Source organism: Ammospiza nelsoni, unplaced genomic scaffold, assembly GCF_027579445.1.
Source record: "Ammospiza nelsoni isolate bAmmNel1 unplaced genomic scaffold, bAmmNel1.pri scaffold_54, whole genome shotgun sequence".
In the NCBI taxonomy this organism is placed as follows: Eukaryota; Metazoa; Chordata; class Aves; order Passeriformes; family Passerellidae; genus Ammospiza; species Ammospiza nelsoni.
The window spans coordinates 296,809-324,040 of record NW_026683192.1 but is presented as its reverse complement, the minus strand read 5'-3'; the positions used below and the strand labels follow the sequence as shown (position 1 = coordinate 324,040).

At 50.5% G+C, this 27,232-nt stretch overlaps 1 protein-coding gene across 1 annotated transcript in view; it reads right to left on the bottom strand.

Annotated features, from left to right (window-relative positions):
* The window catches only part of LOC132087180 (zinc finger protein 883-like), a 448,191-nt gene that overhangs the window by 303,238 nt on the left and 117,721 nt on the right, over nt 1-27,232 (bottom strand). The window lies entirely within an intron of this gene.

Genomic DNA, 27,232 nt, shown 5'->3' with positions numbered 1-27,232 from the left:
CCTGAAGTGCCCGGGGTGGCTGCAAGAATACAAACACATTGGTCAGGCTCCACAACGTGGCTGTGGGACACAGAGCTCTAGTGCTGCTGTGGACCAAACATCACGGGAAGCACACAGCAAAACCAGGCAGAGAATCTTTTGGCCTCCTAGGTGCCCCTTCCTAGTAGGCTTGACAACTTCTGGCCGAGAATGGCAGAGCCTTGCGGCAAAATACTTCAAACGGTCACTTTTCAGGACCTTTTGGAAAAACAAGGCTACAACTCTTTTCCTACCTCGTGCGTCGTCAGCTGGGGGCTGCTGCTCCCTGTGGAGCTGCTGGAAGCTGCAGGGCTGGATGGCGAGCCCCTCCCGCTCGGCCGGAGGCAGCTGCTCCCCGCAGAGCTCCTGCGAGCGGCTGCGGGGCCCCTCCCGCCCGAGCGGCAGCGGCGGCTCCCCGTGGAGCCCGAGCAAGTGGCAGGGCGGGATGCCGAGCACCGCCCGCTCGGCGGGCGGCGGCCGCTCCCCGTAGAGCTCCTGGAAGCGGCTCGGCCCCTCCCGCCGGGGCGGCAACGGCCGCTCCCTGTGCAGCAGGTGGAAGCCGCAGGGCGGGCGCCGGGCGAGCAGCGGCCGCTCCCCGGGGTGCTGCTGGAGGCGGCCGGGCCGGGGGCTGCGCAGCTCCCGCCCGTCCGGCAGCGTCCGCTCCCTGTGCAGCAGGAGGAAGCCGCTGGGCGGGCGCCCGGCCGGCAGCGGCGGCCGCTCCCTGGGCAGCGGCGTGAAGCGACCGCGCCCGTGCCGCCCGACCGGCAGCGGCCGCGCCCCGGGGAGCTGCTGGGAGCCGCGGGGCGGGCGCCTGCGGCCATCCCGGCCCGCCGCCGGCCGCTGCCTGTTGGCCGCGCTCCGGCGCTTGATGCGGAGCAGGAGGTCGGGGCGGTCGCGGCGAAAGCAGGGGTTGCTGTAGTGGAGCCAGGCCCCGGCATCACCCGGCGCAGCCGAGCCGAGCCAGCCCGGCACCTTGTGGAAGCCGTAGCGGTAGAGCTGCCGCACGAAGCTGCGGAACTGCGTGGCCCTGAAGGTGTGCGGGACCGGGGCCGGCCCATGGCCACGGCCCCTGTGGGCGCGGCCCGAGCTGAGCAGCTCCCGCTCCAAGAGGGAGCGGTCGATGAGCAGCCCCTGGGCGCGGCTGTCCCAGCGCACGGAGCGGACGCGGGGGCTGTTCACCAGGCACCAGAGCTTGGCGGGGAAGGTGCGGGCGCTGAGCCCGGCGGGCAGCGGCAGCTCCGCCATGGCATCGGTCACCGACTGTGGCCACAACGACCGCAGCGCAACGGCCGCGGCTGCGCCGGCGGCGCGCGGCCCGAGGGGAGCACTGCGCTCGGGCCCGCGGGGACGCGCGCGGCAGAGCCGGGGCTGCGGGCACAGCGCGGGCGGGGCGGCTCCGGGGCTGGCCGGGCTCGGCTCGGCTCGGCTCTGCACAGCACGGCACGGCACGGCACAGCACAGCAGGTTATCCCCACTCTGCATCCCGTGCCTGGGTCACCATCGGTGACAGAGAGGAAGGACATTGCTCTGTTTTGGCTGGGAAAAGCATGAAAAGGGGTGATTAGAAAACATTCATTTGGTCTCCTTTTCCACAGACTAGCTGGTTTTATTTCACTATGTCTGCCTGTCTTTGGCAGAGTTGGCACATTTCTCGTGATTCGGAGTCAGCTACAGCAGCAGGAATGGGAAGCAATTTTGTTAGCATTGATATCAAAGCCAAAGTGCTGCCCCATGGATGGATGTTGCTTTCTTCAAGGGAATTTTGGCCTAGAGCTGTAGCAAACTCACACTGGTGTCTTCCCAAGCAGCGTTGCCTTTGTATTTCCACAGGAACCACCTCTTCTTTTTTTTCCCCCCATTTGGGGAGAGCTCCAATGCAAATGCCTCCTGCAGCCAACTCTTGTCACTGTAGACTGACAAAGGAGATCTGGCAGTGGGGAGAGACTCCCTAGAGCTGCTGTGGAGAGCTGAAGGGGGAAGCTTTATCCCTTAGTCTTGAAGTCTTGTTGGGGAGCTGCTCGTGCTCTGGGGGACGGACACCAGTGGTGTTTATCCAAGCCTTGCAAGTTCATTCCTGTAAAGAAAGAAAGTATACGGAAGCCAGATAGAGAAACAAGGTGTATGGGACAGAGATGGGGAAAAGGAGAGGGGTAATAGAGAAAGGAGCCCTCCACAAGCAGAGATCAATCTTCATGGAGGTAATGATCGATACTCAGTTTTTTGCAAATCTCAGGGTACATTTATATGCTAATGCAGGGTTCAGCAATGGGAGAATACTTATAAGTGGTTACAAAGTGTTATGTATAGGACAAAGAGCCAACATATCTTTGGTCAGGTACATAGATTGGCAAAAGTGTCAGCAGAACATTCTGCCCCATATCTTTTCTTCACATCCCTAGAACATCTTGCTTCACATCTCTTTTCCTGGGGTACATCTTGGCAAACTTCTTTATATTGTTTGCCCAAGGGCAGCATGCTTCTTGTCTAAGGCAACCTATGCAGGGTTGTGCACCTTGCTTCGATCCAGTGTCTGCTCAAAATGCTCTCTACATTCCTGAGCTTCCTGACACACTACAGAGACTTTGGGGTTGGTGTATTTGCAAACAAATTTCAGTCTGGGAACTTTTTGAAGTTCCCCGTTCTTTTTTTTTTTTCCTTTCCTCCAGAAATACTGTCATAATCTAATGCTTCCAGAGAATCTTTTCCTACTTTTTGGGGAATTCCTTTTGCTGCCCTCCCAGATCAGGCCAATTCCCAGGGCTCCTTCCCAAAGTGAGGTGCAGCCCATGGCCTCTACTCTCCAGCTGGAACAGAAGGAAGCACAGAGTTTGCTGTTGTGGGAGAGGAGCTTCTCTTTCCTGCCTGCTTTCACTTTGGGACAGGTTGGTGTGTGCTCATTTGATAAAGGCAGGTTTAAACTCTGAAACAGTTGTGTTTCAAACTGCTCCCTTCTCCAGCTCTTCTGTGGGTATCCTTGGACAAAAGGCCTCTTGGTGGGAGCTCCCTGTGGCAGGCTAAGGAAGGAGATTGATACTTCAGGGTTGTGACTGCTGAAAGCAGCTGGTTTCCAGAGGTGTCTAGAATTGGGAGTAGCTCCTTTTCTCACCTGCCTGCAGAAAAGGAAGTTGCAAAGTGGGAATTTCATTTGTGGAGATGGCCACCAGGGGTGTTTGCCAAGAGATGGGCTGGCAGAGAGGCAGGTCTCATGCTAAACTGGCTGTGTGTTTGTTTTGATGGTGGAGAGGGTCAGAGATGCAGACACAGACACCAGCTGAAGGAACAGTGTAATTTACTGTAATGCACTAATGCAAGAAAGAGTCAGGAAAGGATAAGCTAAGCAATGCACCTCAGCATTATTACAAAAGGGTGCCTCTGGTGATTACGGAAGATCCATCACCAGGTAGCCCAATGGTTTCCCCTTCAATCCAGAGCTGCACATCAGCTGGGGGAAGCTGTCCCAGCCAAGCCCTGCAGAGCCACGGCCGGGAACCGGGAAATCCTGCGGTGCCTCCACCTTTGGTGGCCACGAGGCTCCCGAGTGTGCTGTGAGAGTAGCCTGGCTCTGGTCGTGCTGGACGAGCAATGTGCCAGAGCTTCTGCTGGGGCACAGCTGGTGTCATTCTCCTCTTGGTTTTCTCCCTGAGCCTGCCCAGGGCTCAAGGAGGAACGAAGGCCAGGTGTGGCCTTGTCCATTTTCCTCATGCAGAAAGGTGAAGACGTGTTTCACCAGTGAATGGATGCAACATTCCTTTTGATAATAACACTTGGTCAAGGAGCAGATACATAGAATATTGGGTTGGAAAGGTCACTAGAGGGCAGCTTTGGCTCAGGTCCTGTTGTTGAGGCTTCAGTCAGGGTCTGTTGTTCAGGCCTTAGCCCTTCAGTATTTTGTGGTGCAAATCACACCTATGCAAAGTGGGAAACAAACAAGTCTGTCTTTAGCACATTTGAGACAGGGAACAGGATTAGCCCTGCAAGGCCAGGCTGGGTCCAGGAGCAGAAGGCCAGCACCCTGCTTTTGCCCCCAGGCAGCCCTGCAGAGCAAGCAGCCCCTCCTGCCCAGGGGCTGAGGTGCCCGAAGCTGCCTCCCCGCTGTGCAGCTCTGCAGAGCCCGCGGGGCGCAGGGTCCTGGGCAGCCAGGGCAGCCCGGCTGCCTTGGAGCACAAGGAGTGGCCCAGAGAGAAGCTGCTGCCCTTTGCTTTGGAACTGTTCCTCAGAGTCTTGTCATTAATCCACAGTGTCTGACATGTTTTCCTCTCCCAAATTTAACACAGCTTTTTGAGAAAATTGACTTATGCAGCTCCTGCTGTAGCTGGTGGTGCTTTTGTCTGCAGCTAAGGGCAGGTGATTTGGACCAAGGACAGAGTCCATTGTTAACACCCCAGCCTTTGCCAAGTCAAGAAAGCCAGTCACAATTGGGCTACCACAACTGAGCTGTTTTCCTAGGTTTTGGAAAGCTACCACCTGAAGAAACCCAACATATTTTCCTCCAGGAGGATACCAGCAGTAGCATGATTCCAATGTTTTCCACCCCTTTTCTATGTCTTTTAAGAGTTCCTCAGTACCCAGCAGGAATGAAACGACATGTGATAATGTGATTGGAGAGCTCTGTGTTGTTCGTTGCCACATGAGTGTTCATGACAAGCTAGACACCCCACTCGTGGCTCTGTGGAGTTAAATTTATCCCAAATCTGTGCAAACAGCAGCCCCGAGATGCTGAGAAGAGCAAGCACAGTGGGTGGGTGTGCATGCACACACCCAGAGGCTGACTGCTGTGTGGGCAGAAGGTTTTGAACTGTTGTAAATCATCACACTCCCAAGCTGGAGGAAGAAAACAAATCTATATGAAAAGATATAAATCTATATGGAATGAAAAGATATCAAAATGAATGAAATAATACATATTAATTTATCATATATGTAATTTAACACCTACATACTATTGCCGGCAGGGGGTCTCTGTACAAATCACGAACATGGCAGGCCTGCTGAGGAACACACCTCGAGCTGTTTGTTTTCCAGCATCAGTCTCATTCCATGGTTATGACAATGGGAAGATGCCAACAGCTCACACCTCTGGCAGTGGGCAATGAACTTAATGGTACAACTTACTTGAAAAGTTTTTTGACCAATCACACAAAGCAGAAGCATATTGACAGTAGTTCTACCCAACCACTATAAGCACACGTACCTTTGGTTAAAACACTGCTTGCTTATTTTGAATACAATACCTGCTTGTAAACCTTAAAACACAATGCACCGAGCTCCATTATTAAGCTTAGAAGTTCCTAATATCTTGCTAGAGATATTTTTTTGAAGCTTAGGGAGTCATTCTAGCCAAGTATTAATACACAAACCATTGTTCTTTTTGTCCTTACTTTTCTACTTCCTATATAAGTTTTCTGCTGACAAATCTTATGGCTGCTGCTTAGCTCTAATTGCAGTTCTGCTGTCTCTGAGGCCTGCCTTTTGCAGCTTCCCCAAAACCCTCTGATTTGAAGGATTCCCACAATTGCCCCTTGTGAGAGTCTGTCCTAATTTTCCCTCATGTGCCTCACGATCGTCCTTGGGAGACCACTGAAGAGAAGACCCCCCCCCCCCGTCTATATCTGGCTCTGAAGGAGAAAAGTCACATGCCACAGGCCCTGAGACCTGAAAGCTCAGTTTTGAGCTATTGTTTTCACAGGTGTGTTTGCTGTATGCTAAGAAGAGGGCACCATGCCCCGTTTGCAACAATAGCAGCTCTGGAAGCTGCCTCACCTCTCGGCCTGGCTGGACTTCTCCTGAGTTTCAGGTGGTCTCCCACAGAAGACCCTCGCCTGTTTTACAACCACCGTGACAGACAGACTAAGATGTAAGAAGCTTCTCCACTAAAGACTGAGACATGAAACTCCTGAAAGGCCCCTCTGCTCCTTCCAAGGACTGGGACTGAAACCCCCAGCCCGGGGGAGGTGTGTGGGGAGGCAAGCTGACCGAAGTGAGATGTTTGCCTGCAGATTGTGACCACTGGACCGAGAATACAATGGCTCTCGCTTACTGCTAAGAACATAGACTACCTGTTACATCTATCAAGCTCATTTACTGCTGAGAACATGGACTACCTGTAGTTATTTCAATACATCTGTTCCCTATTGTATCTGTTTCCCCCCCCTCACAATTTTCAGTAATAAAAACCTCTGAGTTAGCTAGAGCCTTTGAGATCTCCCCAGCGTAGCAGATGGACCCTCGGCTGGACTGCACCAAAGGACTTTGTCTCTGCATTGGTAGCTATATCCCCTCTCTCTCTCTCTCTCTCTCTTTCTCTCTCTTTTTCTCTGCCTTAATCCCTCTATCGCATTTTTGCTGTAGTTATTTCAATAAAACTACATTTGTTTTGATTATCACTGCAAACCCCCTTGTACCGTGTTGGTTTTTGCATTCTGAGATCATTCCTACGAACCATTAGGTCATCTGTCCACTAAGGACGGACCCTGACACCCCTCTCGGTACAACTAAAAAGAAACCTTTGTAACCGTGTTGTTTATTAACTACCTTGCATTTCATAGCTTTACTATAGTATACCTGCTTACTTCTTGCTTAAAGCATCCTTTTTGCTCGCATTAAGCCTTGCTGTATTACAACACAGCAATTTTAATGCTGTGGAAGTCCAGTCAGTTCAAAAGGGCATAAGTCATGTCTGATAGCAATTACAAGTCGTTGTCCAAAAAAAGTCTTGCCTGTTCCAAAGTTTTAATTCAAAACCTTCCTCCACGTCTATACTATCATCCACCATCTGTGTGAGATTTCAAGAACTCTCTGTGAATCTATTTCCTACCTCTCTCTCTTGTGTGATAAAAACTTCTTTGATAGTTTCGTCCATCATTTGTCACACACACCAAATTATGCAAGGCATTACTATTACTATCACTACCAAAATCTTAGCCAAGGTTCCCTTAGCCAAGGTGCAAAGCTCCATCCTTGGAACAAATCATCTAACCATGACCCACCATCTTCTTTAATTGGAGCTGACAAATCTTTCAGCTTTTGTAGGCTTTTGTGGATAGACTCAGAGTGATCAGACAGGTTCATGCAACACAATCCTTCAAATTCCTCACAACCAAGCCCATGTGCCTGTGAAAGAAAATCAATTCCTGCTCTGTTCTGTAAGGTTGCATGTCTGACAGCACTAACATCAGTAATCATGTCACTAACTGCAATGGAAGTAGCACTGTCTTCTTTCTTCAGCCAACACCCCAATCGGTATAATGGTTTCAATGCCTCGCCCAAGGCAAGTTGATGTAGAAATAAAGTTGATGTACCTCATTTTGCAGGGCCCTAGGGTCTGAAATTGCTATTACAGGTTTTTTTTATGATGAATGGCAAACCTTTTTTCTCTGTGTTTTTTCTTGATGGCTTTTTTAATGCTAGGTGCTATCACAGTGAGTTGTCTGATGCTACATGGGCTACCTTTGATTTTTGAGGGAAAGTCCTGCCAGGCTCTATCTCCACAAATGAGCCAATATTCTGTTGCTCATTGTCATGGGGACTCGTCTAGGTCATCTACTTGTCAGCAGTTTCACCCTTAGGGGGCACTGGGGTAGTACAATTGCACCACAAACTTGAGTATCTTGTCCTCAGGATGATGGGGAGTAACATTTAACTGTGGATCTCCCTGGTACTGAAACTCAGCACAAAATTCCATCACCAATGAACCAAGAATTCCTATTCTTGAGGTTCAGAAGGTGCTATAAGAAGATCAGGGTCCCAATGATGCCAGCTGGTTATGGGATTGATCTCGTTGGCAGCCTCACACCAATATTTGTCATGATTGGGTATTGGCTACTCCTTGGATGGCACAGCCCCACTGACTAAAAAGGTTGCAAAGGATTTGTCTGAGCTCAAATTGGTCAAACACGTGGTGTCTGAGCCTGCTGACTTGGCTAAAGCAAGGCAAACATTCATTTTTGGTTGATCTACAGGCATATATGCACAGCAAAACAAGCAAGCAAAACCAACAAGCGCCAGTATATCATTTGATCAAACTCCATGTTCCTGTTCAGCTGCTTTTTGGCAAAAGTTTCCCCATCTATTTCAGTTCTCTGAAACCAAATCTTTTAGCACGTGTTCAGGGACTGGACACCTACAGGGCACTGAACTGTCCCTCTAACCTTCAATTTTTACAAATTTGGATATCTCAGAATTCCTTTGAACACAATGGACACCACGCTTTTGCTGAAAGAGCTCTATGATACAAACCATGTTCACAGTCCAAAAATCAACATCAAACTCAAGATTTGTAGCTTTCACAGGCTGAACAGGGAACGTCTGGCATGCACCATAGCTTCTCTGTGAGGCTCACGTCTGCGTGCTGTCCTGGGGTGACGTTATGATGCTGGTATCCCCATTCATCTGTTCTGTGCCTTTAAGACCAACTCTGAAGAGTGGAAGTTTTGTTTGGGTTTCTCTTATCAGGGACACAGAGACGAGCAGTACATAGGGCTGTTTTCGCTTCTTGCTTTCAACTTGCTGCTTTGCTTGCTTTTCTGCTCTCGCTTCTGCTCTGCTTTGGCCTCTGCTTATTAGCTAGGTCTAGCTAAGCAGTCCACATTCCTTCCTGGACTGTTTCTCCTCTCCTGTTTCTGTGACCATCTCGAACCTGCTCCAGACTGGGACCCGGGAACACTGAAGGTTTGGCTGCAGCAGCTGCCCCAGTGCTGGAGGGACTGAGAACAGAGCAACCACCCCCAAAAGAGACTTTCTGATTTTGTCATCTTTCTCAGAGCGGTGTCATTGGGCATTGTTCATTTTGTCTGCTGGGGGGTGCTGAGCCTGAAATAAACAGGTTCTTTCCACCTCTCTCCAAGGAATTTTCTCCCAAACCGGTTGGGGGGAGGGGCTGTGTGGGTTTTGCTTTCTGGAGGGGCCCTCCTTTGCAGATTCTTTAACAAATTTGCCCTAAACCAGGACACATGCTCATTTCCCTGCTGGTGGAATTGTTGGTGTGCTCTTGTGTATGAGACAGTTTCACATCCTTTGTGGGGACCCACTTAGGTCAGGCACCTGTGCAAATGCAAGCATACCTTTTGCCTCAAGTGATTTGTGGAAATGGTCCTTCAATTTGTCCTAACTCAAAGTTTCTGATCAAAATGGAAGGATTTTCTTTCAATTTTTCCTGTGTGCTGTTTGAAAAGTACCTAAAAATTGGAGGATTAGGTCCTGCAAATGAGCTATTCAAAACAAAAAGACATATACAGCTTTGCTCAGTCTCATCTAGGGTGTTGCTTGGGCCACTCCCCCTTTTGTTGATCTAGAATGGGATTTAGAGTGTGGTGTGTCCTTTCAACAATTGCCTGACATTTGTGGGAATAAGGAATTCCAAAAGCGTGGCAAACACCCCAGTCCATCAAAATTGTGGCCAATTTTTGAGCTGTGTATGTGGGGCCATTTGTCAGTTTTCATCTTGTGGGGGATCGGTTTGGCGAGCTCTGGACCCAGTGACACTGACAAGGACAAAAGCAAAAGACAAGAGGCACTCTCTCTTCCCAGGACCAAAGTCCCACAGCTTTAATGGAGAGCAACTCCAGGAGAGATAGGGAGTATCCAGGGGAGGAAAGAGAGCATCCACCTCATGGCAGGAGATTTGAAACCCTGGGGGAGGAGAGGTGGTAGAAAGGAACTACCAGACTTTAACATAATAAATCACCACACTGTAGTTTTCTGCATAAATTGCTGCACTTGTTGAAAACAAAATCCTAAAATCTCCCCAAACACAACCATGTAGTCCCAAATGACCACAGTGTGGGAGAAAAATCACTCAATCCCTCTGTATACCCAGGCACCCGGTGTCACAGGGAGTACCAACCCCTGCAACTAGAAAGTCCACACACACAGGCTCATCGGGAAAGAAGTATCTCTGTATGAGGGGACAGAGTGCTCAGTTTTCGCAACACAATACACACCATCCACCACCACATCAGCATCCACCCACATCATCTTCCTCAAACATTCACACACTGAAAACACAACCACAATTACAACACACAGGAAAAATAGCAGCAATAGAACTGGATTTGCTCAATTCACCCCCAGAATTGCTAGCAGGTCCTGATTAACACAGCAAATCCTTTCTGCCAGCAGCCAGACCCAAACCCAAACTGTACAGGCGTACGTTGTGCACAGGACGTCTCTGTGTGACTTGTGAACAGCCCTTCCCCTGCATACGCCTTACGGGTTACTTTATACAGAGTTAAACATTCCCTTTCTCCACAGTCCCAGCAGTCTTGTCTGTCCCCCACGAGGAACAGCCGAGAGTGGAGGTGCCTCCAGGAAAGGAATGTCCTGGCAGCGCCCAGAGATGTCCAGAGCCCAGTTGTTCTTGCTGGAGTAGAGAAGCGTTCCTGCCGCGGTCACCAAATGAGGTGTGGAATAGAACTCGCCACAGTTAAAGGTAGAAGGTGGTATGTTTATTACAGCGCCAGGCACACGAGGAGTTGTCTCCTGAAGGCATGTGTGAAAAATCACTGGCTCTCTACTTATCTAGAATGTCTTACATATTCATATAATTGCCAAAAAACCTAATACATATTGATTAGGCAACACTGTCTACCACCCTTTGTATTAAAATATATTGTAACTGAGTCCAAAGTTCCTTCATGTTTCTGCAGTCTTTCACTTCCAATGGGTTGGTGGGTTTTAAAGTGGGGAATGGTCTCCTTCTGATGAAGGCCAAGACATCTTCCTCAATTTGACCTCTTTCCTTATGAGCTGTTGGCAGGCTTTCGCACCCCTTGGCTGTAGCTGAAGTTTTGGGTCCCAGGTGCAGGCTACGGTCCTCTTCTTTGTCACAAAGAAATCCGCATCCCATCCCGCTTCTTTAAACATAGTAAAGACAGGCAAGCGATATATTACTCTAGCCTTAACTACCTTATCTGCTAAAAATTAACCATCCCTTATTATTTCTACTCTTCTTGCTATACTCTTTCCCCCTAAGTAAATCTTGCTAAAATTTTAACTCTTCCAGTTCTTTTAAATCCTTGATTCATTGGCCTCATCTCACACTCCAGCCATGTGTGAGCTGATGCCGTAACTGGGAAATTCCACTCCTGAGCTGGAGATACAAGGCCTGGTTCTGAGCTGGAAGGGTGAGAAGGATGAGATGCACATGGTTTTGATCCAGGGGATGTCCTGAAAGTGCACTGCCTACCTGCCCCTGCTGCCAAGCACCACACTCCACCTCCTTCTCCTGCTCAGCGTATTTTTGGGAATCCAGGGGTTGGTATGTATTATTTGCTACTGCAACATATAGAATGAATTTGTTTTGCAAGCCCAGTTTTGTCCTGGGTTATTTTGTGCATGGGTCTCCTCCTGAACCTGTGTCAAAGACCGGCAGGGACCTACAGGACACTCCTATTCTCATGTCAGTAAATTCGGAGAAGTGATTTAAGTATCAATAAGTCAGTAAGTATCAATCAGTAAATCAAATAATTTGGGGAAATATTTAGCCTGTGAGTTTCAGCAAAGTATTGAATATGTCTTAGATCCATGGATAGAAACTCGTAAGTGAGATTGCTGGGTGTGCACGTGTTAGGGAAGTGATTTCCCCACACACCCAGTGCTGAGATCAAGGATTGCCTCTCTTCTAACCCTGAGCTGGCAGCAGGGATTGGGCCCTGCTTGGTAACGTTCACTTTGAAGACTTCTGTTGAACAGGTAAGAAAATCTTTTCCAGCTGTTTCCCTCTGGTTTACCTGTTTGAGGGTTAAAACTCTATGCTGCAGGTGTGCTGGGTGTGTGCAGAGCAGTGCAGCCCCAGAAAGCCCTTGGCTTGCCCACAGGTTGTCATGCCTTGTTGCCAGGTGTGCCCAGCTGTGGCAGGAGAAGGAGCCCGCAGCGCAGTGGGCACCGTGCCCTGCCCAGCCCGGGCTCTCTGGCACAGAGCAGCAGCAGCGCCAGCACCGTTCAACCCGCTCCTGCCTTGGCTTCCCCTGGCACACAGAAGCCTCTGGAAATCAGCACCGCCAGTGACGTTCCCAGCTTGGAGCAGCTGCTGCTGGCGGGCAGATGCTGCCAGTTTGACTGCTGCCAAAGGGGAAGAAAGGCAGAGATGTACACGCACCAGAGCCCTGGGCATGTCCAATAAAGGTGCAAATATGTGGGGAGATTTGTTAGGAAGCATTTCAGCTGTGATGCCAACAGTGGCTTCTCTCCTGGTTCTGTGTGTTTTAGATGACTAATGCAATGGTTGGCTCTGACAATTAAGAAGTAGATGTTATGTAGATGTTCAAATGTGTAGTGATTATATTGTTATATATCTTCCCATAGTCCTCTTTCCCATTCCCCTTGTAACAGCCTGGGTAGTCAGGGCATTTGGGGAGGGCTGGCTTGTGACCAGCAGGCAGGGTGTAACAACACCTGACCTCCAGTCAGGATGCAGGAAAGTAATCTCGACCAATGGACAGCAGAGAAAGAGTTGACTGACAAAACTTTTGGAGGGGCTAAGGGTATAAAAGGCAGAGCATCCTTTTTGTAGATGGGCACATGGCTGCTAGTCACAGAGACTCCTAATGCTGCAATTTTTCCTTAGTCAGTCCTTTGTAAAGGTTTACTAAACCTTAAAATTTTTAAAAGTGAGAGTCATTTCTCACATGTGCAATGCTGTGGGCCATTGTCTTGGTCTGGTTTCCTTTGCTTGTGTCCCATCTGAGTGCTCAGTTGAGGTACAGGCTGTAGGTGCTTGGGGCACTCTTGGAGTTCTTCTTGGATCCCCTGAACAACAGGGTTTGGCCCATGAGGGGATTTTGTGCTGCTTTGTGACAGAGAAGAACTTCCCAAGCTCTTTTGTGTTTTCTGTAGGGAAGGTTGGTTATTGCTTTGCATAAACTCACAGACCAACACAGAGCTGTCCCTTTGTGATGTCAGGGCATGGTTGCCACGTCGTCATAGTGGCATCAGAAGGTTGCCTTGGTGCACGGAAGGCCTGAGTGTCAGAGCAGCCCTAGGCCTTGCTCAGATCAGGAGAACCTTCCTGGTCAAAGCATCTGTCAGTAGGCAGCTGCCCACTGACAAGAGGCTTGTTTTTTTAGCTTTTAGAAAAATTGCAGAAATGCCAGTAATTAACCATCTGGCCACTGCAGCTTTTGCTGCATATGGCATTACTTATTCCATTTATTATTTTACGAATTTCGCACGTAAGAAGAGGCTTCCCTTCTGCTTAGGTTAGGGTGTATCCTAACCTGGCTTTTGTATGTCTTCCTGCTCTTTCTTGGGGGCTGAGTTTCTGATTTTGAATGAGAAAGAGCGTTAGGATGCCACTGGTTTGGTAAAGCTCCTGTCAAGAGGTTCAGCTAAAAGGGGGTGTCTGTAGCCACAGGGGCAGCATTTGCAGGGGAACCTGCAGGGCTTCCATTCCCTCCATGGGAGAGTCTGTGGCAGCAGAGTCTGTCATTTCCTCAGGTTGCTGGGACAAGCAGGACACCTTTGATAATATAGACTGGCAGACTTTCTTGGAAGGCCTTCCAAAAACTCTGCAGTTGTTCCCAGAATTCAGAGAAAGCTTATTTCTTTTTAAATTTTGTCATGAAAGGATTTGACTAACTTGACCTTTTACTGAGTGCTAAAATAGTTGTTCCCTTTGAAAGGAAATGCTGTTGTGCTTTTCCACAATAGAACTGCACCACCTCTGGGGGATTTTGGGGAAGCTTTTCTGGGCAACTGTTTGCTGCAAGTTAATCAGAATTAGTGCATGACATTGACTGAAAAAAAAAAAGAGTACCTGAAGGAGAGGATTTCAGAAGCTGTCTTATGTGTTTGGTAGAACAGGAGCATTGAGTGTTAAAAACACTTTGCATTTGCTTGATCATATTTGTATCCATTTCCTGGCTAAACTGGCTGCAGTGTAGGCACAAGCAAGAAGATTGTCCTGATCTCTTGCTTGCTGCGTGAATGAAATGTGTCTCCTGGAGGGGTGTTGTGAAACGGGAAATCATCTCTGTTTGGGTTGACTTGTTCTGTTGGATTCAGCAGACCAGGCAGTTTTCTGACAGGATCTGGTTCATTTTCCCTTCCCACTACAGGACACCTGAAGCGTGTATTCAGCAGTGCTGAAAATCCTGAGGTGAGTGAGAAAGGAACATTTCATGTTCCTGGTGTTTAAGAATTGTAGAGGAAGATGTGAGCTTGGCCAGTAGCAATAGACTGTACAGGGCCAGCTAGGAAGACCAAAAGAAAATCCATATTCATGCCTGTAACAAAAATAATAAAGGCAGAGATAGATATTTTTAAATTTCCTTCTCAGAGTTTGAAGAACTAAAAACCTAGTTTTGAAAAGAGAACAATGCTTGCAGACAGCAGATAGGGAAAATTTAATTAGGAGCAATTTCCTGTACAGTTGAATTGGATCATTTTAATTTAAACAGAGGGACTTAGAATCCTATTCCTGTCAAACTTTATGATATCTACTTGGAACATGAGGTGGTAGAACAGGAAGGCCATCTTGCAATGGTGCCTGCTGTATCTGAAGTGCAATGGGCACCTTTGTGGCTGGGGAGCTGCGTGGGCCCAAAGGACGCAGGGCTGGCGGCCGTGAGCAGCTGAAGATGAGGCAGCGTGGGGCCAGGGGTCCAAGAAGGCCAAGGGCACGGTGGCTGTGCCAGCAGCAGTGGGGCAGCAGGAGCAGGGCAGGGAGCGTGGCCCTGTGCTGGGCAGCGCTGCGGCCACAGCTGGAGTGCTGTGTGCAGCTGTGGGCCCTGGGAAGCAGAAAGTCATGGAGGGGCTGCAGCGTGGGCACAGAGGGACAGGGGAGCTGGGCAAGGGGGTGCAGCACAAGGCCAGGGAGGAGATGCTGAGGGAGCTTTAGCCTGGACCATGGGGGCTCCTGAGGGACCTTCAGGCAGAGTGCCATAGATCCCTGCCTTAGATCCATAGAGCCAATGCTCAGCACAAGGGCTGTTTGCCTGCCAAACATCCCTTCACTGCATCCAAGTGCTTTAGACACTGGAGTAGGTAACACTTTCATATTTTGTTTATGTGTTTGTTTGATAGAAGGAGAAGACTTGTGCAATTTCTCCTTCTCCAGGGAGCAAGGGAGCTTTTTCTCAAACTTTCCTACCCTTTTACAGCACTGGGAGAAATTCTGCTAGAATTTTAGTTTTCAAGGAGGCAGTTCTGGATAAGGCAGTATTTTTGCACAAGAACACATAGTTTGGGGCAGGGATTTTGGTGCAGAACGAGCTGTTCTGGTGCCAGACCATCCAGTAGGGCTTGCCCATCCTTTTCAAGTTAATGGCTCCTGTGTCTTTTGGCAGCCCAGGGAATCAGTGTGTCTTGTATTTGGGAACTGACCAGGAAATCAATGCCCTTGCATTCCAGCTGGCCCTCAGAGATTAGAGGAGCTGGGAGGGGCTGGGCTGCATTTCTGATTCCAGCCACTTTAGCACCATCAGTGTGGGCGAGTCCAAGAGAAGAACTTGCCCGAGCACAGATGCACAAAGAGAGCCGTTCCCAGTGCAATGCTCTGGGTCTGATTGCAATCCATAAGGACCCACACACTCCAGATTCCCCAAGAGTGTGGGTTACTGAAGCAACAGGAGAGCAAGTTCAGGATTGTAGCTGAGTGGGGCACTGGCTACCAAATTTTGATATCTGTAGCAACAGAGAGGACAGTAAAGGGAGATTTCAGTAATAGGATCTGCCTATCTATCTATCTATCTGTCTATCTATCTATCTATCTATCTATGTAACATTTACGTAATTGAATCTTCCTGGCTCTGGTCCAAGGCAGTTGGAGGCACAAAGGTCACATAAAGCATCCCTTTCTGGAGAGTATTTGAGACATGTTCCCTTGACCGATTCTGAGTAGGCAGAGTTGTTTCCCCCTCCAGAGATGGTGTTTTTTTCCCCTCAGTGCTGTTTTCCTCCTCCAGCCTCTTGTGCCCTGAAGTTTCCAGTTAATTCTTTAAACTTCCGCCTCTCCTAGAAAGGTGGAACAATTCCCTGTTTAGGTGGTGTTTGGTGACTTTGGTCATACATTCCATGCCATACATGACACATGGTTTCCTTCACTGGCACCCCCAGGGCTCTGTAAGTGCATTCGTTAATGGGGCCTTATGAGAAACTCTGTTACTGCTGGTCAGAATTCTCAGTTGACAAAAGAGGGAGAAGAAACACCTTGGTCCTCCTCCATATACTGAGGTGACCATAGAGGTTCTCTGACTTCCATCAGAGATCTCTGCATGCATCCTCATCTCCTGAATGACCCGGATTTCCAACAAGAGTGTAGATGTCAGGAAGTCACAAAGCTGGTGCAGGCCTGAAGAGAAGGTGAACTCCAGAAGTGTCTCTCACAAGGAGTGAGCTCACCCAGGAAGCCCCTGCAGAGCCAGGATGGAGCTGTGGGACAGGGCGGGGAGTCAGTCACTACTGAAATACAAACAGAACACGGCAGAAGCAAAGGGAGGCCCTCACCAGACCCTTGAGAAATGCCACCCCTTCCCTGTCAGCTGCCTGAGAGGCTGTTGGAGCTTCAGTCCCAGATGGCCCCTGATTGTAGGGCCAGGGTCACTTTGGAATCCGTGCCTCCCCTCGGGCAGAGAACGACCCAGGGGAGCAGCAGCACAGTGCTTTGGGAACGTGTGAGCCCAGCAATCTGTGAGTCTTGGCCCACAAAGGGCGTATGGGAAGTTGAAACCCATCTTCTCCTGCTTTCTGTGCAGGTGCTTCTAGAGAAAGAGCAGGAGCACACTGCCTCATCTGAGCTGCCATGCCAGACTCCGGGAGAGCTGTTCCCTGCCCGAGGGCAGGAAGAGCAGCTCAGGCAGCAGGTGGAAGAGCCACAGGAGAATGGCCAGGTGAGCCTGACTGGCCAGGGCACAGAGGGAAGGGCAGGAAAAGGGGCATAAACCAGAGCTCCTGGGACTGAGGAGGCCAGGAGTCCCACAGGCACTGAAAGGACAGAGCCTTGGAATCTGCAGAGATCAGCCCTGGGACAGGAGATTTGCAATGGAGGCAGATGTGGGGAGGGAAGCAGAAAGAAGGGGCTGAATAAATGTGATTTTTGAGGCTGCAAGAGGAAAAAAGCTGAGCCTAATGGCAGCTCTCAGTCCCTTGCTCTGCTTTTGTGTGTACAGAACATCAAGGCAGAGCCACAAGCAGAGCTGCCCGAAGCTCAGAGTGACATCATGGCAGTGAAGAGAAAGAACAAGGAAGACATGGGAAGAATTCAAGAGGAGCATCTCCATCAGCAGAGGGGCGATCAACAAAACCAGGTGAATGAAAGAGTGGCAGCCACTCCACTCATGAAATGTTCTCTCCTTTGTTTGTTAGAGAACATGAAGGAACAGCTGGATGCAGAGCTTCAGACAGCTCACAGTATGATCAAGGCAAGGCATAAGCAGCTGGAGAAAGAAATGAAAATCATCAGAGAGAAACTTAATGTGGGGAATAGGGGTTTACCCTTGGCTGTCCTGAAAACAGTTTGGTGACACCGAGCACGAAGGATGGGGTGTTTGGTGTGGTGATTTCTCTGAGTACTTTGCCACTACTAAGGTGTCGCATGACCCACCATAATGGCCGATGGGGGTAGTGGTCTGGGCTGGCTTCCCCTCTGGCGACAAGCCCCAACAGCAAAATCACATAGAAACACCCTTGGTGCTTGGGTCTCACCCGTGCGGGTCTCTCGGGTTCTGCCTGACGGCTTGGTGGCCTGTCGCTTTCGTCTGGAACCGGGATGTACATGTCACGAGCACGTCCCACGAGCCGGTCCTGTAAACAAAGACTCGCAATTCTCGTCAGTCTCATTCTGCTCGCTATGAAGGTCCGGTTTAATCAACTTAAGTGGACACCACCTGATTTTGCCGTCCTTTTTGACAGCCGCGTACCCTCTCCCCGTGAGCATCAGCCTCCAACCCCGTTCCCACTCGCCTAGCTCGATTCTAATTACCACCTGTGGGCCCTCTTCTAGCATTCGAGTGGCCCAGTGTTTTTGGACGGGGCTGTTTGTTTCATCTCCCCTAGGGAATTGATTCAGTGCCAGCAAAGCGGTTGCCAGCATACGTGCCTGATCTCCTGGGGGAATGGCATTGGCAAAGCCCTCTGCTTTTGCCAACACTTCTATCTTGGTTTTCAGGGTCTGGTTTGCTCTCTCAACTATGGCCTGTCCGGTACTGTTATATGGGATGCCTTGCACTAACGTGATGCCCCATTTCGAGGCGAATGCCTGTACTTGTTTGGAGGTGAAATTGGAGCCGTTGTCCGTTTTGATCTGCTTGGGGATACCAAGCCAAGCCATGGCTGTCAGCCAGTGCTGAATTGTGGCTTTGGAGTTAGTTTTGGGGTGCTGTGTGGCTATGATCGTTCCGCTATAATTGTCCACTGTCACTGCAAGCCATGCTCGGGGCTTCAGCAGTTCGCACGAGGTGAAGTCCGACTGCCAGATTTCTGAGGGCTTGAGACCTCTCGGGTTGACCCCGTAGGTCCAAAGGGGTGACTTCTGGCAGTAAGGGCAGGTGGCTACCACATGTTTTGCGTCCGCCGTCGAGATTCCGCATCTCTTCACCAGTGCTTTGACTCCGATGTGGAGCGACTCATGCAGTTGACGAGCTCTTTGCAAGGTCCGAACGCCTTTTGCTGCGGCGTCCGCTTTGTCGTTGCCGATCTGGAAGTAACCTTTGACTGGGTCATGGCTGTTGATGTGAATGACTGACACGGTGCCCTGTCGCGAGGAGAGTGCTTCTTCCAGCATTAGGGCTGCTGCTGATGTTGACACACCTGGTCCTGCCATGGCTAGGCAGAGCCTTGCCACGAATATAGAGTCCGTTACGATGTTGAGGTGTTCGTCTTGGAAGAGCCCGCACGCCAAAACCACTGCTGCTGCCTCCAGCTGTTGCACTGACAGTGTGGGGTCACACGCTTTGACGCAGTGCCATTGCTCTCCTGCCTGCCACACTGCTGCTGCGGTTGAAGTCGTGGAGGAAGCGTCTGTGAAGACCGTTGGTCCTGGCTGCGGTCTGTCCTTGACCTTCGGTGGCATGTCCATGTCGACTACGGTCAGCAGCTTCGTCCAGGGTGGCTTGGAGGAGTAGGAGATTTCTCCTCCGAAGCCGGAGAGAGCAAGGGCCAGGTACTCCGATATTGTGGCTGACTCCGTGGTCGGCTGCTTGCGAAACGGAAGGTGGATGCTTGTCGGCTCGGTCCCTAGGTGTTTCAAGGCGAGTCTCCTGCCTTTCATGATGAGGCTGGCGATGCATTCGATTCCCGGGGAAAATGCACGAGCGGGTCTTCCGAGGACCACCCATTGAATCGGTCGGGCCTTTTCAGCAAGTCCTTGGGCCAGTGCTCCCACTCCCCCCTTCGGTGTAAAGTGGACGTACAGGTCCAGTGGCATGGCTGGGTTCCACCTGGCAAGGGTGCCAGTGGACATCTGGCTTTCGGTGAAGTCGAGGGAGCTCGTTGCTTGCGGTGTCAGATCCTTGGGATCCCAGGGGTTCTTCCCTTTCAGGAGATCGTACAGAGGGTCCATGACCTCGGGGGGAATCAGGACGATGTTGCAAAGCCACTGCAGCGATCCCACCAGGCGTTGCACGTCGTGGAGCGTCTCGACTTCTCGGTTGATCTTCATCTTGGGGGGTGTCACATAGGAGCTTGTGATTCCTACTCCCAGGAAGGTCACACAGGGTCCTCTCTTGATCTTTGCACTCGTGATCTCGAAGCCGTTGGCCTGAAGGGTCTCTGTGATTGTGGTCACCAGGTCATCTACTTGGCTTGTCGATGGTGCTGCAACTAGGATGTCGTCCATGTACTGGATGATGGTTGCGGTGGGATTGGAGTGTCGGACTGGCATCAGTGCTTTGTCCACGGTGATCTGGCATATAGTTGGGCTGTCGACCAGGCCTTGTGGGAGCACTCTCCATTGGAAGCAAAGGTTGGGCCGCTCGCCGTTCCGAAACGCCATGGAAAAGGCAAATCGTTCTCTGTCCTCAGGATGCAGGGGTATTGAAAAGAAACAGTCCTTGATATCCAGTACTGTGCACGGCTGCCCTGCGGGGATGGCTGAGTTTGCGGGTAGCAGTGTCTGGACCGGACCCATGGGTCGGATCGTCTTGTTCACCTCTCTCAGGTCGTGGACGAGACGATAGCCTTGTCCGGACCTTTGGGGATCACGAATACAGGGGTGTTCCATAGGCTGGTGGAGGGTTCTACGTGACCCTTTTGCAGTTCGCAGTCGACCAGTTCCTGCAAGGCTGCCATTCGAGGCTCTGTCAGGGGCCACTGCTCCACCCATACAGGGTCTGATGATTTCCAAGTCAACTTGATTGGCAGCGGAGGGTGTACGGCAGTGGCTCTCAGGATAAATTTGTAATCCGAAATCCGAGCATGGAAAGGACGTCCCGTTTCCCCGGGGCCGGGATGCTTGGAGTGAGGGTGCTGCCAGGGAAAGCTGTGCCGGCTGGGGACAGCTCGCTGAGTTGCTGCCCTTCCCTGGAAGCCAGGGCTAACGTAGTCGTGCTGCCATTCCTGCTTAAATACAATCCGCCCCGCCCCATAAAAATGCATGCGGTTTATTTGCATAATATCAAAAGTGAACAGATCGTTATTGCTAGAAAGGTCGTCCTCGAGAGTGGGTACTACAGCTGAGTTGATCCCTCTTTCTGAAATCGCTTTGGCTTCTTTTGGGTTAACTGGGGTATATGCCCTTTGTTGGTTCCCCCGCGCTCCGGCAACCCCCCCCGGGAAAGCGTGCATGGAGGCTGCCGGTGCCCGGTCCCGACAGGCTGCTTTTATTTTTCCCCAATCAGTGAGTTTGTGTTGCGATTGTATCCCGATATTGTTTAAAGCTTTATTCGGTTTCGCTCGAAACCGCATTAATCCTGCTCTCTCGGTTTCCGAGTTCCAGCCGGGCTCAGTCGGCTCTTCTGAGCTGTCTGAGCAGCTGTTACTCGACTCTGAGGCGGAAGCTGACTGCTGGTACACTTCCAGCGCTCTGTGCCATTTTGTGCGGCTTCGACCTCGCTCCTCCCTTTGGGGGCGGTGCTGCTCCCTCCCCCTGGGGTCCCCCCGCCTCCTGCCGGGGGAGGTCCTTGCCCTATAAGGACCTAATTTGAATAGAGCGCTCTGATTGGTTTTGCACTCTACCGCGGAGGCCGCCCCCTCTCCCCGCTCGCCCGCGCATGCGTTGTTAAGCAGGCTGACTCCATTTCCGCCCCCCGCCTCCTCCCTTCCGCCCTCGCCATGTGGTTCGCCATTTTAAAATGCACATGGCGGGGGCGAGTTTTTACCGATCCCAGCGGGGTCCGACAATCCGGCCTCGTTCCGCGCCTCCTCCGCGAGTCCCTGCCAGAAGCATCGTGCGCGCTGCTCTGCTTCTTGCGCCGGACCGGCGGCCGGCGGGGAAGAGACGGATAGAGAAACCGCGGATTTTTTGGACGGATCCGTGGGGGGCCGAGGACCCGGCGGGCTCCGCAGGAAGGTCGGGGGGTCCCCTGGGGGTTCCTGGGGGTCTCCTGGGGGCTCTGGGGGGTCTGGGCTCGGGCTCAGGAAGGGGTGGAACGCGCCCAGCCCCCGCATATTCCCGCCTTCAATCCGATCGCTCTCAGAGGCGGTCTGCGTTGCGGCCCCCACCCCCGGCTTTGGTGTAGCTAATAAACGTATACGCGCGGCTTCCCGCGTCTCCTGTTCTTCTAACGTCTCGCGTAGGGCCTCTTCTACTTTCCCCCACGCTTTGAGGTTTTTACCACTGCCTGCGGACTTAGAGTCCTCTGCTGAGGCGGCAGTGCACTTCTCCCGCGCTTCCGAATATAATATATTTACCGGACGTTCGATCGTCCCCAGCTCTAGGAGCCTTGCAATAGCAAGATTAGAATTCCTGAGCTCACCTTTAATTCCCCATCCCTCTTGAGCCTGACTTACGACCTTCGCTGTGGATTCCATGGTCCACTCTGGTCCGGGAGCGTCCTTCCGGCTGTGGTCAGACCTGCTGCCACAGCCGCTGTCCTCTGTCCAGGAGTATCCCCGTTCCCCGGGCGCAAGCCGCTGTCCCGGGTCCCGGCACCAAAATGTTGCCTTCTATATCAAGGCAGGCGACCTGGTTCTGAGGTACAGCTCGACAGCCCACTCTCCAGGGCCGTTTGGGCCAATGACACATGCAGACATCAATATGATGGACGGTCAAAAGGCGTTTATTACTTCTTCTCGTGGGGTCTTATAGTCTAAGGGGTCTCTACATCAAAAAGGGGTTTGTCTTTCTTATCTATGGTTAGTAGGGAATGGAAAAGTGCTGGGTAAGGAATGGAAGGTTGATGACTTCAGTGGGGCAACATTCCTATTGTTAGTGGGGCCACATTCCTATTGTTAGTTTCTTATCTATGAGTAACTGAGGGTCTTATCTACGGGAAACAGAGGGTCCTGCCTTTGCGTAACATCGCGACAATCTTCCGCAGCGCCTCTCCCTGACTACCACACCCTTGTGTGAAACCTGGGAACTCAGGCTCGGGCAGATCCTGGGAAAAGGAGATTGAGGAGGAGTACCTGGAGCTGCTGGGTACGTCTGGGGTGTTTCTTATCTGAGGGACAGTGTATTGTGTGCAGGTGTCAGCAGAGCTGTACCAAATGCTCCTCCTGAGCTTGGTGTCACAGGGCCATTTAGGACTCCCCAGAGGCAGTGCTGTGCTCCAAGGCAGCGAGAGAGCTCTGGGTGTTCCTGCTGCCTCTGAGGGCACCTGGGAGTGGCTTGGGCTTGCCTGAGCTTCCCTCTCTGCTAAACGCTGATGCAGGGATTGTTTTTGGATCTGCAGAAGGCTGTGACCTAGCAAATGATCTAGGCAAGTCCTGGGTGCTAGTGGCCAAACTGAACAGAATTTTTAGCTTCCTAAATTCTCCTTACACTCCTGACTTCCAACCAGTCATCAGAGCAAAAGAACTGCACAGAAATGGACTGACTTTGGAGTTTTGTCGTTTTGGTTGGGGATTGTTTTGTTGGGTTTTTTTTTGGGGGGGGGGGGTGGGATTGCTTTTGTGTTGTTCATTTTTGGTGGGGGTTTTTTGTTGTGTTTTTCTCCATCCTGAAGGAGCCCTTCTACCCCACGTCTTACTGATGTCATTTTTATGACTGTTACTGTTACCACTACTACATCTACAGTTTATTTTCATGAGGATGCTATATTTTTGTCAATAAGAGAATGCTATCTTTTTGTCAATAAGAACTACTTTGAAAGAACATCAGGTTACAGGACAAATAGAGAGCATGAGGTGTTTTCCATGTGCCCCCAAAGAAAAAACAGAGACTTTGATGACAACCTTTATTTAAGCTTCTAGTTTTCTGCTTATCAAGATGTGTCCAGGAGACACATCCAAGTGGCGCGATCAGATAAAACTGTACTGCAGGCATTTCTCAGGAGAGAGCCTCCAGCCCAGCCATGGTATATTCCTCAGATCCATGGCACTTTTCCATACCCGATTCCCACTCTTTCCCATGACTGTTAGAATCCTGCCCATTGGCCCAAGCCCTGCTCAGATCAGTCTCTAGGAGAACACATCAAGCCCTTTGTGATTCTGCAGCACAACCCAATGAATCTGCTTCTTGCCCGTAACAGCTGCCAGTGCTGTGCTCTCTGATAAGAGACCTGGTGGGGCTGAGACCAGAGCCCAGTGGATTCTGTGTCTGCCATCACCTGTTGGGACAAAAAGGGCACTGATCTGTGCCTTGGTGTGGCTGATCTCAAAGCCCATCCTGGTGTGTCCTGAATGGGGGCAACAGCTTGTCCGGGGCTCTGGCTGGCTTTAGCTTCTTCCCATCAGTGCCTGTCAGTGCTCATGCTTGGGCTTTGCCAGCCTTGTTGTGGTCGCTGCCCTGTCCCTGAGGGCTGGAGGGACTGCAGAGGCTGGAGCCTTCCTTAGCTGGGAGAGGGGCATCTTTGAGCTCAGCCTGCTCATAAACAGGTCAGGGTCCTGAGGCTGAAAGCCCCGTCAGGATCAGTTACAGCTGGAGCTGCTCTGGTTTACAAATGGGAAGGCATTCCTTTGGCAAACTGCTGAAAGGTGGGGAAGATGTCCTCCTCTCCTGGGATTGTATGTCCCTGTGCTTTGTTTCCTGTCAAGAGAACTCTTCAAAGGACTGTACAAAATCAGACTCTGTGCTGGCCACCTGTGCTGCAGGGCTGTCTGCCTGCTTGTGGTTGTTGTTACCCAGCCGACCACAAAGGGCTCAGAGCTCCAGGCACTGGGGCTGCCTTTTGTATCTCCTGGAAGCTGGGATCTTTGCTTTAAAGTCAGCATCTTGCATTTTGTTTCCTTCAGGGAGAATGGTGAACCCCACTGAAAATCCCCTGATGAAATACACGCATCTGAAATATATTGGTAGCGGGTGAGTCCAACAGCAGTTACTCTTGCACAACCAGGGGCCAGGTGTTTTTCTGGTGGAATGTCTATCCAGCGTGAAGTCAGGCCAGCTGCAAAGATGTTCACACACTGGGGATAGATTGTCCCATCTCTCAATGCTGCTCAGAATTTGTGAGTGGGCTCAGAAGGCATTGTCAGAGATGCATTGCTACCAAGGTCTTGCCTGCATCAAGGAACAGGACCTGGAAGGTCTCCTTGTCTCTCAAGTGTGGGACAGCTCTGTGTTAATTTCTTTAGCATTTTTTGTATGTCTCAAAATCATACTGGCACACTAATGAAAAGAGAAGAAACTTGCTTGCCTGAAAGAGCAACCTATGCCCTATCAAAGCTGTGAGATAACAGTTCCCAGGAACAATTCTTTCCCCTGGTTTGAAAAAGGAAACACTCTGTGGTCAGGATAGGAACCACATCGTTTAGACAGTGAAACCCAAGAGGAAAGACTAACCTCCTTTTAGAAGTTGAACCCCAGTGCTTCAGGAACAGGCCCAGTGCCCATGCACTTGAGAGGAAAATGCATCACCTGCCTTCTGGCAGAGCCCTCCTGCATCCTGCAGGTTTTGACACTTCCAGCAGAGATCTCCTGTGTGGGCTGGCTTTCACTGCAAGATCTAAACAGCTTCTCCTTTCTCTGCTTCTGTTTTGTTTCTAGGGGGTTTGGAGATGTTTACAGAGCACTCGACAGTGCCACAGGAGGAGAGGTAAATGTCAACAGCCCCTGCAGGCTCTGCTGCACTCGAGGGCTTTCCCCTCTGGTGTGAGCTGTGGCTGGAGCTTTGGGCAGAGCTGTGCTGAAAAGGCACAAGAAGCACAGACTGGTGCCAGCCCACAGAACACATTTGGGACTCTGTCCTCCTCAGCTGCCGGAAGGAAGGCACGGAGGGCAGCGGTTCCTTTCAGAGAAGGACGCGCTCACTCGCTCTCCATTGCTAAAACAAAGGTGGTGCCTGCGAGCACCTCACTGCTCTTTGGGGCTACAGCTTCAGAGTCCTGGATTCTCATTTCTGGCTGCCAGCAAATCCATCTGAAAGTTACTGGTAGTTCCTTAGCCACCTGCAGTGCTGCACTTGGGAACTGCACATAGGGAGAGATCTGCAAGGCGTCCCTGAAAGCCCTAAGCCCTGCCCATATCACAAGATGTATCCACAGAGTATTAAGGCATGGATTCCTTCTTCTGAGTCCCAAGCCAAGCAGCAGAGAGTGCGGTCAGAGGTTTGTGGGTGATAACTGAGACACCGTTGTTACCAAGTGGTCAAGGCAAAATGTCAGTGGCCCCACGTGTCCTGTAACTGGCTCCCAAGGGAGCAGAGAAATGGGCTGTTGGAATGTCAGTTCCTGATTACTGCAGTGCCTAATCACAAGGCAGTTTGGCACAGCTCAGATGTGTCATTGCAAAATCACTCGCTCCACGTGCCTTGTGGTCTCGTGCCACCAACCTCTCAAGTTACTGATTTTCAATGTCATTTTAGGTGGCAATAAAAAAAATAAATCTTCAAGGACTGAGGAGGAAGGAGCTAACCTTTAATGAAATAAAGATCATGAAGAGGTATAGGAGTCCCAATGTTGTGAATTATTTAGACAGGTGAGAGGTCATGGTCTTATCCCATGGATGTGTGTTTACATAAAGCAAACATGAGAGGTTAAAAACCCACTTTGGTCAGTGGCAGAAAGTAGAGCTGTTAATTTTTATTCATATTTCTCTACTCCTCTCCAATGGATGAGAAGAGAGTGCATCTTGTCTGCATGAGTCTTCCCTGGCACACCTAGTTTGATAATTATTCCAAAATTATTCAATACCTGGATCAGCTGTATCTTCCTAACTCAATAGTCTCAAAGTTCACTGCCTCCACATTTATTTGGGATTGATTTTTTAAAGTTTCTTAAGTGCAGATGAACCATCATAAAGTGGATTTCCCTTTGCCATTGCTGTGCATGCCAGGAAGACTAGGTGCTTATTTCCAGAAACACCATGCCAGGTTTTTTATCTGGGCTGTTTCTAAACCGCACTTTTCATTTGCTGCCCATCTAAGACATCTCCTTTTTCACAGATGTGTCTTTCTCCTTGAGACTGCACAGATTGCAAACAATGCACAGCCAAGAGGGAATATCTAGTCCTTTGATTCTGTCCTTGTCACAAAGGCATCTGGAAATAAGAAACCCGGAAGCAAAAAATCAACGTAGCCATGTACATTCATCTCCACGCCCTGGTTTTCTTCTTTCAGCTACCTTCGGGGCGAGGAACTCTTGCTGGTTATAGAGTACATGGATGGAGGTGTCCTGAGCGATATCATCAGCAAGACCTGCCTGTCAGAAGATGAGACAGCAGCCATCAGTCGGGAGGTCAGCAATCCCATCTGTGTTTCCAAGGGCTTGGGCAGCATTGTCTGAGAAACAGGGGCTCAGAACAGGAGAGGTTTCCTGTGCCAAGCTTGTTTCTGTGTTGCTGCTATTCTATGGGCAAGTAAAAGCATCTCAAGTGAAAGGCCTGCCAGTGCCCCTGCACTCCCTGTACTCAGTGCCAGTACTCTTATCTCCTGCTGTTGTATTCTCGCTCTGTCTCTTGTATTTGTGTTTGCTGTTCTCCACCTTGCCTCTCTAAATGTTTGCCTGGAGTCTGTCTTCACTGCATTCCTGTCCTGTAAAAGCAAAGGTGCTGTGGCAGGATTTGAAACAAACAGCAAAGAAAAAAGAGAGAGACTCGTTTCTGTCAATCCTCAGCTAAATGGATAGGAGTGCAGCCAGAATGCTCTTTGCTTCTGAGCACATGCACTGCAGCACGAGTCATCCTGGCTGGTCGGCAGGGGACAGCCTACAACAGCAGGTGCTGTTGCTCTTTCAAAAGCTGACGTGC